The sequence below is a fragment of the Leucoraja erinacea genome, chromosome 28 (genome assembly GCF_028641065.1).
Source record: "Leucoraja erinacea ecotype New England chromosome 28, Leri_hhj_1, whole genome shotgun sequence".
Lineage (NCBI taxonomy): Eukaryota > Metazoa > Chordata > Chondrichthyes > Rajiformes > Rajidae > Leucoraja > Leucoraja erinaceus.
Genome location: NC_073404.1, coordinates 1736205 through 1754165, shown reverse-complemented (window position 1 = coordinate 1754165; position 17961 = coordinate 1736205). Strand labels below are relative to the sequence as shown.

At 51.9% G+C, this 17961-nt stretch overlaps 1 pseudogene; it reads left to right on the top strand.

Annotated features, from left to right (window-relative positions):
- Nucleotides 1-477: 477 nt before the first annotated feature.
- Nucleotides 478-17961, top strand: part of LOC129710442 (active breakpoint cluster region-related protein-like) — a 60154-nt pseudogene continuing 42670 nt past the window's right edge.

The following is a 17961-nucleotide window of genomic DNA, read 5'->3' as shown; positions in this document are numbered from 1 at the left end:
AGAGAGAGGGAGGGGGGGGCAGAGAGAGGGAGGGGGGGCAGAGAGAGAGAGAGGGGGAGCAGAGGGACAGAGAGGGGGGGCAGAGAGAGAGAGGGGCGGCAGAGGGAGGGGGGCAGAGGGGGAGGGAGGGGGAGGGAAGGGGGCCGAGAGAGAGGGGGGGGCAGAGAGAGGGGGGGGGGTGGGGGGCAGAGAGAGGGAGGGGGGCAGGGGTGAATTCGGGCGCCAGAGAGCTGGAGTCAAACAAACAAACGTAATACAAGACGTGGTGGAGCTGGCCGTTCAACCCATCACGCCCATACTAGCGGGCAATCCCTCCTCACTCTGCAACGCCCCTGAGCGTGTGTTCCGGGTGCTGTGTGAGACCGTGGAGTGAGGAAGTGAGAGGGAGATAGAGAGAGAGGGGAGAAAGAAAGTGAAAGAAACAAAGAATTAAAGAGAGAGGGGAAGGGGGAAGGGAGAGATCAAGCGTGGGGAGAGAGAGACAGGGGAGGGAGCGGTACCTGTTGAGCGGGGCAGCGGCTCTAGGCTCCGGGCCGGGCAGCGATGTGGGACCCGGCCGAGTTTGAGGGCCACTGGCGGCGGGAGTTCCCGGACAGCGAGGCGCCGCGGATGGAGCTACGGTCGCTGGAGGAGGTGGAGGCCGAGCTGGGCCGGTGCCGGCAGCAACTACGGCGCCGCCAGGACCAGCTCGCCCAGGAGAGGTTCAAAGTAATTTACCTGGAGACGGCGCTGGGCCGCGGGCCGGGACCGGGACAGGGACAGTCGCGACCCCAGCCCCGACCCCGGCCCAAGCCCAAGCCCCAGCCCCGACCCCCGGGCGGTAAAGGAGGCGCCGGCCCCTCGGTACCCCAACAAAGTTTCGGCGCGAACACTCCAAGTATCGACCCGGAGATACAAAGCACTGGAGAAGGGGCACAAAGTATCGAACCTGAGACTCAAGGTATCGGCGCTGAGGCACAAGGCACCGACCTGCAGACACAGAGTATCGGTGCCAACACTCCGAGTATCGACCCGGCCACACAAAGTACCGGAGAAGGGGCACAAACTATCGCCGCTGGGGCACAAGGCACCGAGTCGGCGACACAAGGTATCGGAGCCGAGAAAGAAAGTATCGAGTCGGCGAATTCTCCAAGTATCGACCCGGAGACGCCAAGCATCGGCGACGAGGCACCGAGTACCGGAGACGGGCCAGCGAGCACCGGAGACCGGCCAGCGAGCACCGGAGACGGTCCACCGAGCACCGGAGACGGTCCACCGAGCACCGGAGACGGGCCACCGAGCACCGGAGACGGGCCAGCGAGCACCGGAGACGGGCCAGCGAGCACCGGAGACGGGCCAGCGAGCACCGGAGACGGGCCAGCGAGCACCGGAGACGGTCCACCGAGCACCGGAGACCGGCCAGCGAGCACCGGAGACGGGCCAGCGAGCACCGGAGACGGGCCAGCGAGCACCGGAGACCGGAGCACCGGAGACGGTCCACCGAGCACCGGAGACCGGCCACCGAGTATGGTCCCGGGGAGCCAAGGTGTCGGCGCTGGGGAGCGGGGAGCAGCTGCTGCGGGCAGGGAGGTGACCGGGCCCGGCATCCCGGGGCTGGGGCTGGAGCCGGGGCGGGAGGACGAGAGAGACAGCGAGGGAGAGGCGCAGAGCCCGCAGCTGGCGGCCCGGAGCCCGGCTCGGCCCGTGGTCTTCCCCCGCTTCAGGCCGCTGACCAAGCAGCGCGGCAGAGGCGGCGGCTCCCCGGGGCTGCGGCGGCGGCAACAACTAGTCTCTCCGTCTGTCCGCAGGTTCAGGGAGACTTCACCCAGCGACGGCAGCGACCGGGAGTACAGCTCCGACCGCGACTCCACAGGTGAGAGCTGTAGGGCTGGGTCTGTCTGTGTAACTGGGCTGGGTCTGTCTGTGTAACTGGGGTACAGTACCAGTGGGCAGGGTCTGTCTGTGTAACTGGGGTACAGTACCAGGGTGTATGTAACTGGGGTACAGTACCAGTGGGCAGGGTCTGTCTGTAACTGGGGTACAGTAGCCGTGGGCAGGGTCTATGTAACTGGGGTACAGTACCCGTGGGCAGGGTCTATGTAACTGGGGTACAGTGTCGGTGGGTGGGCAGGGTCTGGGCAGGGTCTATGTAACTGGGGTACAGTACCCGTGGGCAGGGTCTATGTAACTATGTAACTGGGGTACAGTAGCAGTGGGCTGGGTCTCTCTGTGTAACTGGGGTACAGTACCCGTGGGCGGGGTCTCTCTGTGTATCTGGGGTACAGTACCGGTGGGCAGGGTCTGTCTGTGTAACTGGGGTACAGTACCAGTGGGCAGGGTCTATGTAACTGGGGTACAGTACCCGTGGGCAGGGTCTGTCTGTAACTGGGGTACAGTACCAGTGGGCAGGGTCTATGTAACTGGGGTACAGTACCAATGGGCAGGGTCTGTCTGTAACTGGGGTACAGTACCAGTGGGCAGGGTCTATGTAACTGGGGTACAGTAGCCGTGGGCAGGGTCTATGTAACTGGGGTACAGTACCGATGGGCAGGGTCTATGTAACTGGGGTACAGTACCCGTGGGCAGGGTCTGTCGCCGTATAACACCTGGGTTTCTAGAGACATACAGCATTGAAACGGGTCTTTCGATCGACTTGCCCTTTCCGCCAAAGATTCCCCATCTACACTAGTCCCACCTGCCCGCATTTGGCCCAGATCCCTCTACACCTTTTCTATTCATGTACCCATTTGGATATCTTTTAAAAGTTGTGATAGTCCCAGCCTCAACTCCCTCCTCTGGCAGTTTGTTCCATACATCCACCGCCCTTTGAGTTTAACAAAAAAAGTAACCCCCCCAGGTTCCTATTAAAATTTTCCACCCCTCAGCTTCTACCTATGTCCTCTGGTTCTCGATTCCTCGACTACCCTGCGGAACGCACCCATCATCGGATGTCTTTAGGGTTTTGGACAATGAGAGGGAATTGCAATGAGCTGTGTTGAGTCAACTTTACTGTGTTGTTGTGAACTTTACCTTAGTTTTGAGATACAGCATGGACACAGGCCTTTCAGCCCACGCTGACCATCGATCATCGAATTCACACCAGTTCTATGTTGTCCCACTTTCACATTCACTCCCTACACAATTAACCTGCAAACTTGTACGTCTTTGGAGTGTGGGAGGAAACCAGTGCACCCGGAGAAAACCCACGCGGTCTCAGGGAGAACGTACCAACTTCACACACAGACAGCAGCCGAGATTAGGTTCAGACCCGGGCCTGCGGCGCTGTGAGGCAGCAGCTCTACCCGCTGCGCCACTGTGCCGCCCCAAGCTGTAAACAAAGTGGGGGCGTGGGATAAAGTGTAAGGGGCGGTGTGCTCCACACATCAGGGTCCAGCGACACAGAGCAGGGCAGGCCAGCCGTGAGAAAGGACTGTGACAACGTCAGACTCAGACAGCATGGAGAGAGGCCATTCGGTCCATCCAGTCCATGCTGACCATGAATTCCTGATCACATTCCCCTGTGCCCGCTCTTTGCCTTCTTCTCGGGCACTCGCCCTGGGGCACAGGAGGTTTACACTTCAGAGATACAGCGTGGAAACTGGCCCTTTGGCCCACCGAGTCCGCACCGACCAGCGATCCCCACACACTAACACCACCCTACACATTAGGAATAATTTACAATATTTACAGGAGCCAGTTAACCTCCAAACCTATACATCTTTGGAGTGTAGAAAGAAACCGGAGCACCCAGAAAAAACTCACGTGGGTCACGGGGAGAATGTACAAACTCCGTACAGACAGGACCCATGGTCAGGATCGAACCATGGCCCCTGGCTCTGTAAGGCAGTGGCTCTACCACTGTGCCACCCCAATGGTGGAGAGGTCCTGCCACCACCACCCTCCAACTCAAGGGGCTCCAGGTCCAACTTCCCTGGGGAAAAACATTCTTCCTTGGACCTCCCCCCCTCCCCCCCCAACCTCTCTATATTTTTTCCCTTTAGCCCTCTGGTCATCGAACATCTCCCCGCCTTGCCCCTCCCTCTCTGTCTCTCACACAGTGGTGCAGCAATAGAGCTACTGCCTTGCAGCGCCACAGACCCAGGCTCAATCCCAACTACGGGTGGAGTCTGTACGGAGTTTGTACGTTCTCCCTGTGATCACATGGGTTTTCTCTGGGTGCTCCAGTTTCCTCCCACACTCCAAAGATGTACAGGTTTGTAGGTTAATTGTCTTGGGTTCGTATACTTGGTATGAGTGTAAATTGTCCCTAGTGTGTGTAGCCTTGTGCTAATGTACGGCGATCGCTGATCAGCGCGGACTTGGTGGGCCGAAGGGCCTCTTTTCGTTCTGTATCTCTAAACTAAACCAAACCTCCTTCCATTCCCCCCACAGTCTCCTGTGCTCCGTTGAAAACAATCCCAGCCTACCCAGTCTCTTAGATGATCAGCCATGATCATATTGAATGGCAGTGCTTGCTTGAAGGGCTGAATGGCCTACTCCTGCACCAATTTTTCTATATTTCTATATTTCTTGTCGTCACTGATACATCCTGTCCAACACAACATCCAGGGGCAGAGGAGGTTGGTCAGGGGGATTCAGTTACAGGGAGAGGTTGGTCAGACTTGGAATGTTTTCTCTGGAATGCAGGGGTAATAGAGGTGTTTAGAATTACGAGAGGCATAGATAGGGTAGACAGTCAGAACCTTTTTCCCCAGGGTGGAAATGTCAAATACTAGAGGGCAGAGCTATAAGGTGAAAGGGGGAATGTTTAAAAGAGATGCGTGGGGCAGGTTTTTTATACAGAGGGTGGTGAAGCAGATATGATAGTGGGATTTTAAATGCTTTTATATCGGCACATGGATATATGATACGATAGATTTATCCCAGGAGGGAAATTGATCTGCCCACAGTCAGAAAAACACAAAATACATGACACATGAAATTAAAGTGACGAGTGGAAAGGCTTGGGGGATGTGCAAAGATTGGGCTGGGGGGGGGCACTCGGTCTACCCCAGGACAGAAGGGTGAGGAGTTGAACAGTTTGATAGCCACAGGGAAGAAGGATCTCCTGTGGCGCTCTGTGCTGCATCTTGGTGGAACCAGGCTGTTGCTGAAGGGGCTCCTCAGGTTGACCAGTGTGTGTCATGGAGCTGTATTGTCCAGGATGCTCCGCAGTTTGAGGAGCATCCTCCCCTCCAAGACCACCTCCCGTGAATCCAACTCCACCCCCAGGATGGAGCCAGCCTTCCTGATGAGTTTGTTGATCCTGTTGGTGTCTGCAGCCTTCGCCCTGCTGCCCCAGCACACGGCAGCGAGGAAGATGGCGCTGGCCACCACCGATTGGCAGAACATCTGCAGCATCTTACTGCGGAGGTTGAAGGAGCGGAGCCTTCTCAAAAAGAACAGTCGGCTCTGTCCCTACTTGTACAGGGCATCAGCGTTCCTGGACCAGTCCAGTTTACTGTCCAGATACATTCCAAGGTATTTGTACTCCCTGGTAAACTGCACATCCACACCATTGATGGAGACAGGGGACGGGGTGCTCCTCTCCTCCTAAAGTCCACCACTAACACCTTAGTCTTGGGAATGGGGGGGGATATGGGTTATGTGCAGACAGATAGGTGATAGTTTTGGCATCATGTTCAGTACAGACACCGTGGGCCGAAGGGCCTGTTCTTGTGCTGTACTGTTCTATGACAGTGTAGATCAGCCAGGGACTGTGTACATCCATAATCTAGCATAATTCTGGTAAACTATGTCTGTACACTATACAAAGCCTCCACATCCTTCCTGTAATGGGGTGACCAGGAGTCCAAATACAGTCTAACCAAACGACATCATGACTTCCTGACTCTTGCACTCATACTTTGACCAACGGAGGCAAGCAAACTGCACGTCTTCTTAACCACTCTATGTACTTGTCACCTTCAGTGAGCTACAAACATCCAGTTCCCTCTGTACATCAATGCTTTTTAGGGTCTTGCCATTAATTTTATCATTTCCCCTTTGCATTTGACCTCCCAAAGTGCAACACATCGCACTTGCTCGGATTAAACTGCCACTTCTACCCCTATTTCTGTAGCTGATCTACAGTATATCCCGCTGTATACTTTGACAGCCTTCCTTACAGACCCCTGCAGACTTGGTGTCACCTGCAACCTCACCAACCAACCCATCTACATCACAAAACAGCAGCGGTCCCAGTACAGATCCCTGTGGAACTCCACTGGTCACAGACATCCAGCCCGAATATTCCACCACAACCCTTTAAAGCTGAAGGGGAAAAGATTGAATAGAAATCTGAGGGATAACTTTTTCACGCAAAGGGTGGTGGATGTATGGAACAAGCTGCCAGAGGAGGTAGTTGAGGCAAGGACACGATGACTGCCTTTTGTCAGTTTAGCCAGTTCTGAATTACTGTTAATCCTGTGCATGTTAATTTCCTGGAGCAGCCTACCGTGGGGGACTTTATCAAATGCCTTACTGATATTCATCTAAACAGCATCCACCGTGCACACTCGTCGATCACCGTCGCCACCTCAAAAAACGCGAGATCAAGTTAGCAAGACATGACCTGCCAAGTACAAAGCAATTCTGACTGCCCCTAGTTATCCCATTCTCTTCCAAATGGGAGTAAATCACATACAGAACAGAAGGCTCTCGACCCCAAACATCACCCATTCCTTCTCTCCAGAGATGCTGCCTGCACAGTTACTTTTGTGTCAATCCTCTCTAATAGTTTCCCTATCACTCATGTGAGGCTCAGCGGTCTATAATTCCCTGGATTCTCTCCAATTCCCTTCTTAAATAAAGTAACAACATTAGCTACTCTCCAGTCCTCTGGGACCTTGCTTGTGGCAAAGATCTTCATCAAGGCTCCTGTAATCTCATCTCATGGCTCTCTCGATAACCTGGGATAGATGCCATCAGGTCCTGGGGATTTATCCACCTTCATGAAGCCAACACCACGTCCTGCTTGATCTCAAACTGCCCTTGCATGTTAGTGTTCTCCACACTGATCTCACTGTCCTCCATGTCCTTCTCCTCGGTGAAAACAGATGCAGTGAATGTTTTTAATGCCCATATTGACAGATTCTTGATTATGGGGTGAAGGCAGGAGAATGGGGTTGAGAGGGAAAGATAGGTCAGCCATGGTGGAATGGTGGAGTATTGATGGGTCGAATGGCCTAATTCTGCTCCTATTGCTTACATATGAGCTTATGAAAGTATTTGTTTAGGACCCCACTTAAATCCCCAGATTCCAAGCACAAATTCCACCTTTAAACCCCTTTCTCACGGGGTGACTTGACGCAAGAGTTAACCAGAGTTGAACATCATGGGAACGTCTTGCGATAACCGTGCGGCATTCGTGGACCACCGTGGCGCTAACGGCAGGTACTCGTGTAACTTGGTGACTCGGGAGGAAATTCAAACAAGCTTGAATTTCTCCAAGAGTGACTTGTACACTTGTGGTTGAACATTGCAACATTATATGCACGTAGTGGCCAGTGCGATATCCGTACTGACTCTTGCGTGTACCGTGGGAACTCCTGCGAATGGTTAACCCGGAAGCTGGACAGAGGGGACAGAAGGTGAGTAAAAAATTGTCTTCTGTGGGATTGAATTTAAAAAATAAAGATTTGCATCCGTATATGGACATCAACTGCTGAGGTCATCTGTTGTTGGCCCTGATTTGTCCCGGTCTTTTCTTGCTTCCAGTTCCCCCCTACAATCATCCCGAAGAAGGGTCCCAACCAAAAATGGAATCTATTCCTTTTCTCCAGAGATGCTGCTTGGCCCGCTGAGTTACTCCAGCATTTTGTGTCTAACTTGCTGATTCAGACAGTTTTTGATTATCAAGGATTCTGCGCTGACTCTTTACTCTGAAACGCACGTTGGAAATTTAAACTTGGGCGCAACTAACATCGTCTTAATACCGTGGGAACTCTTTAGACTGATTCCTGGGATGTCAGGACTGTCTTATGAAGAAAGACTGGATAGACTTGGTTTATACGCTCTAGAATTTAGGAGATTGAGAGGGGATCTTATAGAAACTTACAATATTCTTAAGGGGTTGGACAGGCTAGATGCAGGAAGATTGTTCCCGATGTTGGGGAAGTCCAGGACAAGGGGTCACAGCTTAAGGATAAGGGGGAAATCCTTTAAAACCGAGATGAGGAGAACCTTTTTCACACAGAGAGTGGTGAATCTCTGGAACACTCTGCCACAGAGGGTAGTTGAGGCCAGTTCATTGGCTATATTTAAGAGGGAGTTAGATGTGGCCCTTGTGGCCAAGGGGATCGGAGGGTATGGAGAGAAGGCAGGTACGGGATACTGAGTTGATGATCAGCCATGATCATATTGAATGGCGGTGCAGGCTCGAAGGGCCGAATGGCCTACTCCTGCACCTAATTTCTATGTTTCTATGTTAACTCAGCAGGCAGGCAGCAGTTAATTGTTGCTCCCTTCAGTTTCCCAGGGGGTCGGGACGGGACTGGAGTTGGGAGGGAAAGGTGGGGGAGTCGAGGGAGAGGAGGGGGAGACAGATGGGGGTGTCTTCATTTACTGGCGGCGGGTGTCTGTCACTGAAACAGGCAAGTGAGATTTCACATTCACCTTGTATGTGCCTCTCTCTCTCTCCCTCCCTCCCTCTCACACAGGCTGAGAGACTCTGCCTCTGTGAGTGTACGTCTCTTTCTCCCCCTCTCCCACACGCAGTAAGACCGAGGTACTGTGCTCAGTCCATCTGTGTCTCCCACATACACAGTAAAACTCTGCTTTGTGTGTGTATATACGTCTCCCCTCATTTCTCTCTCTCCCCCCCATCATTTGTGCCACGTGGTGATTTAATTACACTTGACAGTTTACAGTGGTCATTCAAGATTTAACGGGAAAGCTCGGGAGACGGACAAGTCACTCGCACAAATAACAGAAATGCCGAGTACTGCGGGAACTCTTTGTCTACCCCCCCCGTTATATCGTGCTAGACCACGACCACTTCACTCTGGCTACATCTTGCGTCACGTCGCCCCGTGAGAAAGGCCTATTACCGTGAGTGGTCGGTCCTACCTCCTCCATTGTTATCCCCTTTTTATTAAAAGGAAAAGCTATGGGATTTTCTGTAACCCAACTCACCAAAGCCTTTTTTATGCCCCCCTTTGGCCTTCTCATCATCTGCTTGAGTTCTTTCCTCCTTTCTTCTTGTTGCTGAAAGGCCCTTGTCCCTGACTCTAACCCCCCCCCTAACCCCCCCCCCCCCTCAGGGCCAGAGTCCTGACCCTCCCCTGTCCCCCTCCCCCCAGATGGTGCCTTCCACTCTTCCCCTTACTCGCCCCTTAAGATATAAAACTGTATAAGATCATGAGAGGAATAGAGCAGGCAGATGCACAGAGTCTCTCGCCCAAAGTAGGGAAATCGAGGACCAGAGGACATAGGTACAAGGTGAAGGGGAAAGGTTTTAATAGGAATCTGAGGGGTATTTTTTCACACAAAGGGTGTTGGGTGTATGGAACAAGCTTCCAGAGGAGGCAGTTGAGGCTGGGACTATCCCATTGTTTAAGAACAGTTAGACAAGTACATGGATAGGACAGATTTGGAGGGATATGGACCAAGTGCAGGCAAGTGGGACTAGTGTAGCTGGGACATGTTGGGTGGTGTGGGCAAGCTAGGCTGCAGGGCTTGTTGCCCTCCCCTGTTCCAGGGTGATTCCCTGCCCACCCAGCTGTGTTCCCCTCCGTCAGTCCCCTGTCTGCATTTGCTGCAAACTGCAGGGGAGTGGGAGGGTCGGCAGGGTTGCAACAGTGGGTGGTGCAGGGGTGTGTACTGCAGGGGTGCAAGGGGGAGGTGCTGCAGGAGTGCAAGGGGATCTGTAGGGGTGCAGCAAGGGTCAAGCTGGTGATGCAGAGGTGCAAGGGTGGGTGGTGTCGGGGTATACAGTGCCCTCCATAATGTTTGGGACAAAGACCCGTCGTTTATTTATTTCCCTCTATACTCCATAATTTGAGATTTGTAATAGAAAAAACATCACATGTGGTTAAAGTGCACATTGACAGATTTTATTAATGGCCATTTTTATACATTTTGGTTTCACCATGTAGAAATTACAGCTGTGTGTATACATAGTCCCCCCACATTTCAGGGCACCATAACGTTTGGGACACACGGCTTCACGGGTGTTTGTAATTGCTCAGGTGTGTTTAATTGCCTCCAGTCTTTCCATCACCTTTGGAAACTTTTATTGCTGTTTATCAACATGAGGAACAAAGTTGTGCCGATGAAAGACAAATAAGCCATTTATGAAATTGAGAAACAAGAATATAACTGTGAGAAACATCAGCCAAATTTTAGACTTACAAAAATTAACTGTTTGGAACATCATTAAGAAAAAAGAGAGCACTGGTGAGCTTACTAATCGCAAAGGGACAGGCAGGTCAAGGAAGACATCCACAGCTGATGACAGAAGAATTCTCTCTATAATAAAGAAAAATCCCCAAACACCTGTCCGACAGATCAGAAACACTCTTGAGTCAGGTGTGGATTTGTCAATGACCACTGTCCGCAGACTTCATGAACAGAAATACTGAGGCTACACTGCAAGATGCAAACCACTGGTTAGCCGCAAAAATAGGATGGGCAGGTTACAGTTACACCAAGAAGTACTTAAAAGAGCAACCACAGTTCTGGAAAAAGATCTTGTGGACAGATGAGACGAAGATTAACTTATATCGGAGCAATGGCAACAGCAAAGTATGGAGGAGAGAAGGAACTGCCCAAGATCCAAAGCATATCACCTCATCTGTGAAACACAGTGGTGGGGGTGTTACAGTCTGGGCATGTATGGCTGCTGAAGGTACTGGCTCACTTATCATCATTGATGATACAAGAGTCCAGAGTTTTATTGTCATATGTCCCGGATGGGACAATGAAATTCTTACTTGCGGCAGCACAACAGAATATGTGAACATAGTACATAACGGGGCCAGAGATTAAAAAAAAAGTTAAATAAATAACAAATATAGTACAATAATAAAATAGTATTTTGCAGTTCAGAGCACAGAGCTTATTTGTTGTTGTGTTTGACAGCCTGATGGCTGTAGAGAAGAAGCTGTTCCTGAACCTGGACGTTACAATTTTCAGGCTCCTGTACCTTCTTCCCAATGGCAATGGTGAGATGAGTGTGTGGCCAGGATGGTGCGGGTCCTTGATGATTTTGGCAGCCTTTTTGAGGCAGCGACTACGATAGATCCCTTCGATGGTGGGGAGGTCAGAGCCGGTGAAGGACTGGGCAGTGGTCACAACTTTATGCATTCTTTTCCGCTCCTGGACGTTCAAGTTGCCAACCAGGCCACGATGCAAACAGTCGATGTGCTCTCTACCGCTCACCTGTAGAAGTTTAGGAGAATCCTCTTTGACATGCCGAATCTCCGTAATCTTCTCAGGAAGTAGAGTCGCTGATGAATGATCAATTCTTTATAATTGCATCGGTGTGCTGGGTCCAGGAATGATCTTCGGAAATATGCACGCACAGGAATTTGAAGTTATTGACTCTCTCCACCATCGTCCCACTGATGTGAACAGGATTGTGGGTCCTCATCCTTCCCTACCAAAGTCCACAATCAGTTTGTTGGTCTTACTGATGTTGAGAGCCAGGTTGTTGTGCTGGCACCATTTGGTCAGTCGGTCGATCTCACTTCTATACTCTGACTCATCCCCATCTATGATTCGTCCAACAACGGTGGTGTCGTCAGTGTACTTGAGGATGGAGTTGGCACTATGTCCATCTACACAGTCATGGGTATAGAGTGAGTAAAGCAGGGGGCTGAGCACACAGCCTTGAGGTGCTCCTGTACTAATTGTTACTGAGGATGAAGTGTTTCCGCCAATTCAAACAGACTGTGGTTTGTGGATGAGGAAGTCGAGGATCCAATTGCAGAGGGACGCGCAGAGAACCAGTTCTGTGAGCTTGATAACCAGCTTGGAAGGGATGATGATACAACTGCTGATGGTAGTAGCATAATGAATTCTGAAGTGTATGGACACATCCTATCTGCTCAAGTTCAAACAAATGCCTTGTAACTCATGGGCTGGCTGTTCATTCTACAGCAAGACAATGATCCCAAACATACTGCTAAAGCAACAAAGATGTTTTTCAAGGCTAAAAAATTGTCAATTCTTGAGTGGCCAAGTCAATCACCCGATCTGAACCCAATTGAGCATGCCCTTTATATGCTGAAGGGAAAACTGAAGGGGACTAGCCCCCAAAACAAGCATAAGCTAAAGATGGCTGCAATACAGGCCTGGCAGAGCATCACCAGAGAAGACATCCAGCAACTGGTGATGTCCATGAATCGAAGACTTCCAGCAGTCATTGCATGCAAAGGATATGCAACAAAATACTAAACGTGACTACTTTCATTTACATGACATTGCTGTGTCCCAAACATTATGGTGCCCTGAAATGGGGGGACTATGTATAAACACTGCTGTAATGTCTACATGGTGAAACCAAAATGTATAAAAATGGCCTTTATTAAAATCTGTCAATGTGCACTTTAACCCCATGTGATTATTTTTCTATTGCAAATCTCAAATTGTGGAGTACAGAGACAAATAAATAAATGATGGGTCTTTGTCCCAAACATTATGGAGGGCACTGTATATGTGTGAGCTGCAAGGTTGAAGGGAGGCAACTGTAAATGGGCAATGTGGGGGTGTAGAGGTGCGGGGGTGGGAGGAATGGTCGCGCTGCGGTAGGATAGGCCGGTGGGGCTGAAGGGCCTGTCTCCTGCACGCTGCGGGGAGGGGGAGGGGGGAGGCGTGTGTGTGTGTGTGTGTGTGGGCAGCAGCCGCTGCATTGTCCCGGCTGCAGAGAGCAGCGGCGGTGCCCAGCTGCTCCACGTCGCAGAGGCCCCGAGCACCGGCAGCGGGCAGCGGCAGCGGCAGCGGCAGCGGGGAGACCGGCAGGGAGTGAGGGAGGGGAGTGAGAGACTGTGAGGGAGGGGAGAGAGAGGAGGTGGTCAGTGAGAGGGGAGGGTGAGTGCGGGAGGGGGGACACACATCGAAGGGGAGAGAGAGCGGAGGTTTTGTGGAGAGAGTGAGTGTGGGATACACCGGGAGGAGAGGGAGAGACAGGGAAGGGAGGGGGGAGACTGAAGGAGGGGGCAGCGAGTGAGGGGGGAGACACAGGGGCGGAGGGGGGGGGGGGGTCTGACTGTGGGAGCCCCTGTGTGGGATGAGCCAGGAGACGAAGGGGGATCATGGACCCCGTCAGTCACCAGCCTCCACCTCGGCTCTCCTGGATCAACACTCTCTACAGCAGTAAGTCTCCCTTCCCCACTCTCCCTGACCCCCCCCCCCCCTCTCTCCCCCCCCCCCCTCCCCCTGCCCCCCCCCCTCAAACCCCCTCTCCCTGCCCCCCCTCTCCCCCCCCCCCCTCAACCCCCCCTCTCCCCCCCCCCTCTCCCCTGCCCACCCTCTCCCTGCCCCCCCCCCCCCTCACCCCCCCCTCCCTGCCCCCCCCTCTCCCTGCGGCCCCCCCCACTCTCCCTGTCCCCCCCCCCTCCCTCACCCCCCTCCCTCCCCCCCCTCTCCCTGCTCCCTCTCCCAGCCCCCCCCTCTCCCTGCCCCCCCCTCCCCCCCCCCCCCTCTCTCTATCTCTCTCTCTCACACCTCTCCCACTCTGTCCCAATCCTTACAGTACTGGTGGGGACGGGTCTGTGTGTAACACTGGGGTACAGTATTGGTGGGGACGGGTCTGTGTGTAACACTGGGGTGCAGTGCTGGTGGGGACGGGTCTGTGTGTAACACTGGGGTGCAGTGCTGGTGGGGAGTTTAATCAGGATTAAATTCAAGATAGGGTTTAATCTTTCTAGGCTGGGGTAAAGCTGTGATCTTTAAACCAATACGCCTGACGTAGGGTGAGCTGTTACTGGGGGTGAGGGGGGTTCGAGGGGGCATCTGAGGATAAGATATACATGCATTTGGATAGCTAAGGGTTGATTAGGGATAGTCAGTATGATTTCACAAATTTGATTGAGTTTTTTTGAAGTAACCTAAAGATGAATGAGGGTGGAGTTGCAGACATTGTCTGTATGGACCAGCAAGGTATTTCATAAGGTTCCGCATGGTAGGCTACTTGGTTTAGTTTAGAGATACAGCGTAGAAACAGGCCCTTTGTCCCACCAAATCCCCCCGACCCGTGACCCCCGTACACCAGCTCTATCCTGAAGCCAATTGAACTACAAGCCTTTGGAGTGTGGGAGGAAACCAGAGCTCCCAGAGAAAACCCACACAGGTCACGGGAAGAATGTACAAGCTCCACACAGACAGCACCCGTGGTCAGGATTGAACCCGGGTCTCTGGCCCTGTGAGGCAGCAGCTGCGCCACCGTGCCGTCCCTCCTGCTGTGGAAGGTTAGATGGCATGGGGTCCAGGGAGAGCTGGCCGACTGGATAGAGAGTTGGCTTGGTGGAAGGATGCAGAGGGTGAGGGTGTTTTTCGAACTGGAGGCCTGTGATGAGGGTGTGCCTCGGGGATCGGTGCTGGGCCCATTGCTGTTTGTGGTTTATATCAGCGATTTAGATGAGAATGTATATGACATGATTAGCAAGTTTGCAGTGGGTGGTTTTGGAGACTGCAAAGATGGTTATTAATAATTATGGCAGTATCTTGATCATCGGCCCGATGGCAGAGCAGTGGAGTTGCTGCATTACTGTTCTTGCAGCGCCACAGAGCCGGGTTCCATCCAGGGTTCAACTACGGGTGCTGTCTGCATGGAGTTTGTACGTTCTCCCCGTGACCGGGGGCTTGTACACTCTGGAGTTTAGAAGGATGAGAGGGGATCTCATTGAAACATATTAGATTGTTAAGGGCTTGGACGCGCTAGAGGCAGGAAACATGTTCCCGATGTTGGGGGAGTCCAGAACCAGGGGCCACAGTTTAAGAATAAGGAGTAAGCCATTTAGAACAGAGACGAGGAAACACTTTTTCTCACAGAGAGTGGTGTGTCTGTGGAATTCTCTGCCTCAGAGCCAGGTTCTCTGGATGCTTTCAAGAGAGAGCTAGATAGGGCTCTTAAAGATAGCGCAATCAGGGGATATGGGGTGAAGGCAGGAACGGGGTACTGTTTGGGGATGATCAGCCATGGTCACATTGAATGGTGGTGCTGGCTCGAAGGGCCGAATGGCCGAATGGCCTACTCCTGCACCTATTGTCTATTGACCATGTGGGTTTTCTCCGAGTTCGATATCCTCCCACGCTGCAAAGATGTACAGATTTGGAGGTTAATTGGCTTGGCGTATGTGTAACATTATCGCTTGTGTGTGTAGGATAGTATTAGTGTGCGGGCATCACGGGTCGGTGCGGACTCGGTGGGCCGAAGGGCCTGTGTCCGAGCTGTATCTCTCAACTAAATGTTGGGCAGGTGGGCTGAGGAAATGGTTAATGGAGTTCAATACAGATAAGTGTTACATTTGGGGAGTTAAACCAGGGCAGGACCTTCACAGTGAGTGGCAGGGCTCTGGGGAGTGTTGTAGAGCAGAGGGATCTAGGAGTACAGGTGCATGCTGGTTTACCAAGGAAGGACTCTAAATACTGGCGTAACTCAGTGGGTCAGGGACTCTTGCAATCCATCTGAAGAAGCGGCCCCACCCGAAAGGTCACCTATCCATGTTCTCCAGAGATGCTGCCTGACCCGCTGAGTTACTGCAGCACATTTGTGACTTTCCTAGGAGTGCAGTTACTTAGTTCCTTGAAAGTGGCATCACAGGTAGATAGGGTGGTCACAACGGCTTTCAGCACTTTGGCCTTCATCAGTCAGAGCACTGTGTATCGAAGTTGGGATGTTACAGTTGTACGAGTCGTTGGTGAGGCTGTATTTAGAGTATTGTCTTCAATATTGGTTACCTTGCCTCGGGAAACATTTTGTCAAGTTAGAAAGCGTGGAGAGAACATTTACGAGGATGTTGCCAGGACTTGAGAATCTGAGCTACAGGGAGAGATCGGGCAGGCTAGGACTTTATTTCTTAGAGGGCAGAAGGATAAAGGGTGATCTTATAGTGAGTGGTGTGTATAATCATGAGGGGAATAGATAGGGTCAAGAACTGGAGAACATAGCATCAAAATGAGAGGGGAAAGATTTAATAGGAACCTGAGTGGAAACTTTTTCACACTGGGTATATGGAACAAGCTGCCAGAGGGTACGGCACAGTGGTAGAGTTGCTGCCTCACAGCACCAGAGATCTGGGTTCAATCCTGCCTATGGGTGCTGTCTACGGAGTTTGTTCGTTCGCCCCGTGACCGCGTGGGTTTTCTCCGGGTGCTCCGGTTTCCCCCCCACATTCCAAAGAGGTGCAGATTTGTAGGTTATTTTGCTTTTGTACATTGCCCCTAGTGTGTGGGATGTGAAACAGGGCTGATGTAGAATTATTGTGTGGGGATCACAGGTTTGTGTGGACTCGATAGATTAAAGGGTCTGTTTCCACGCTGTATCTCTAAACCAAACTAAGGAGGTAGTTGAAGCAGGTATTATAACAGCATTTAAAGAACGTGGATAGGAAAGGTTTGGAGGGAAATGGGTCGGGTGGGTGAATGGGTCACAGTTCAAGAATAAGCGGTCGGCCATTTAGGACTGAGATGAAGAAAAATGTTTTCACCCAGAGAGTTGTGAATCTGGAATTATCGGCCACAGAAGGCAGTGGAGGCCAATTCACTGGATGTTTTCATGAGAGAGTTAGATTTAGCTCTTAGGACTAATGGAATCAAGGAATATGGGGAGAAGGCAGGAACGGGGTACTGATTTTAGCAGGCTCGAAGGGCCGAATGGCCTACTCCTGCACCTATTTTTCTATGTTTCTAATAGGATTGGTGTAGATTGATATCTTGGTCGTGATGGACGGGTCGGGCCGAAGGGCCTGTTTGGTGCTGTACGACTGTGTGCTGGGGATGGGGCAATGAATGAATGCGGGCAGCACGGTGGCGCAGCGGTAGAGTTGCCGCCTCACAGCGGCAGAGACCCGGGTTTCATCCTGACTGTGGGTGCTGTCTGTTTGGAGTTTGGCCGTTCTCCCTGTGACCTGTGTTGGTTTTCTCCGGGAGCTCTGGTTTCCTCCCACACTCCAAAGACGTGCAGTAAATTGTGAGTTGTCCCCAGTGTGCAGGGTGGTGCTGGGATGGCTGGCCGACGCGGACTCGGTGGGCCGAAGGGCCTGTTTCCGTGCTGTACCTCTAAACTGAATAGACGCGGAGTTGAGGAGGGTAGGGAACAACACTCTGGGAGACGGCAGTGGACATGTGTAAAGTGAACAAGTAGGTGTGACCGGGTACACTGTGGGTTGGTGGAGGCAGGAGCGTTGCTCAGCACTTGTCAACGTGCTGTTGTTGTTCACAGACAGGTCAGACCAGCCCTGCAACATTCCAGTGTCTGCAGAGAATGGGGGCAGTGCAATAATGCTGATGTTTACAGGGGCATTGAGTACAACACTTTAGTTTATTGTCACGTGTACTGAGGTACAGTGAAAATATTTTTGTTGCCTGCCTTCCAGTCAGCAGAAAGATTTTCATGATTACAATTGAGCCATTCACAGAGTACAGATACATGATTAGGGAATAGTGTTTAGTGCAAGGATAGTCCGAATGTTCCCGATGAGGTAGGTGGTAGTTCAGCACTGCTCTCTGGTTGTGATAGGATGATTCAGTTGCCTGATAACAGCTGGGAAGAAACTGTCCCTGAATCTGGAGGCGTGTGTGTTTTCACACTTCTGTACCTTTTGCCTGATGGGAGAGGGGAGAAGAGGGAGTACATCCTGGATTATATTGGAAGATGCATCTATGCTGGGACCTCTGCTGTCTGTAATATTTGTCAATAACTTAGACGGAATGGTTAGTAAGTTTGCAGATGACACCATGATTGCTGGGATCATGGACTGTGAGGAAGGCTACCAATGTATACAGTGGGATATAGATCAGCTATAGAAATAGGTGGAG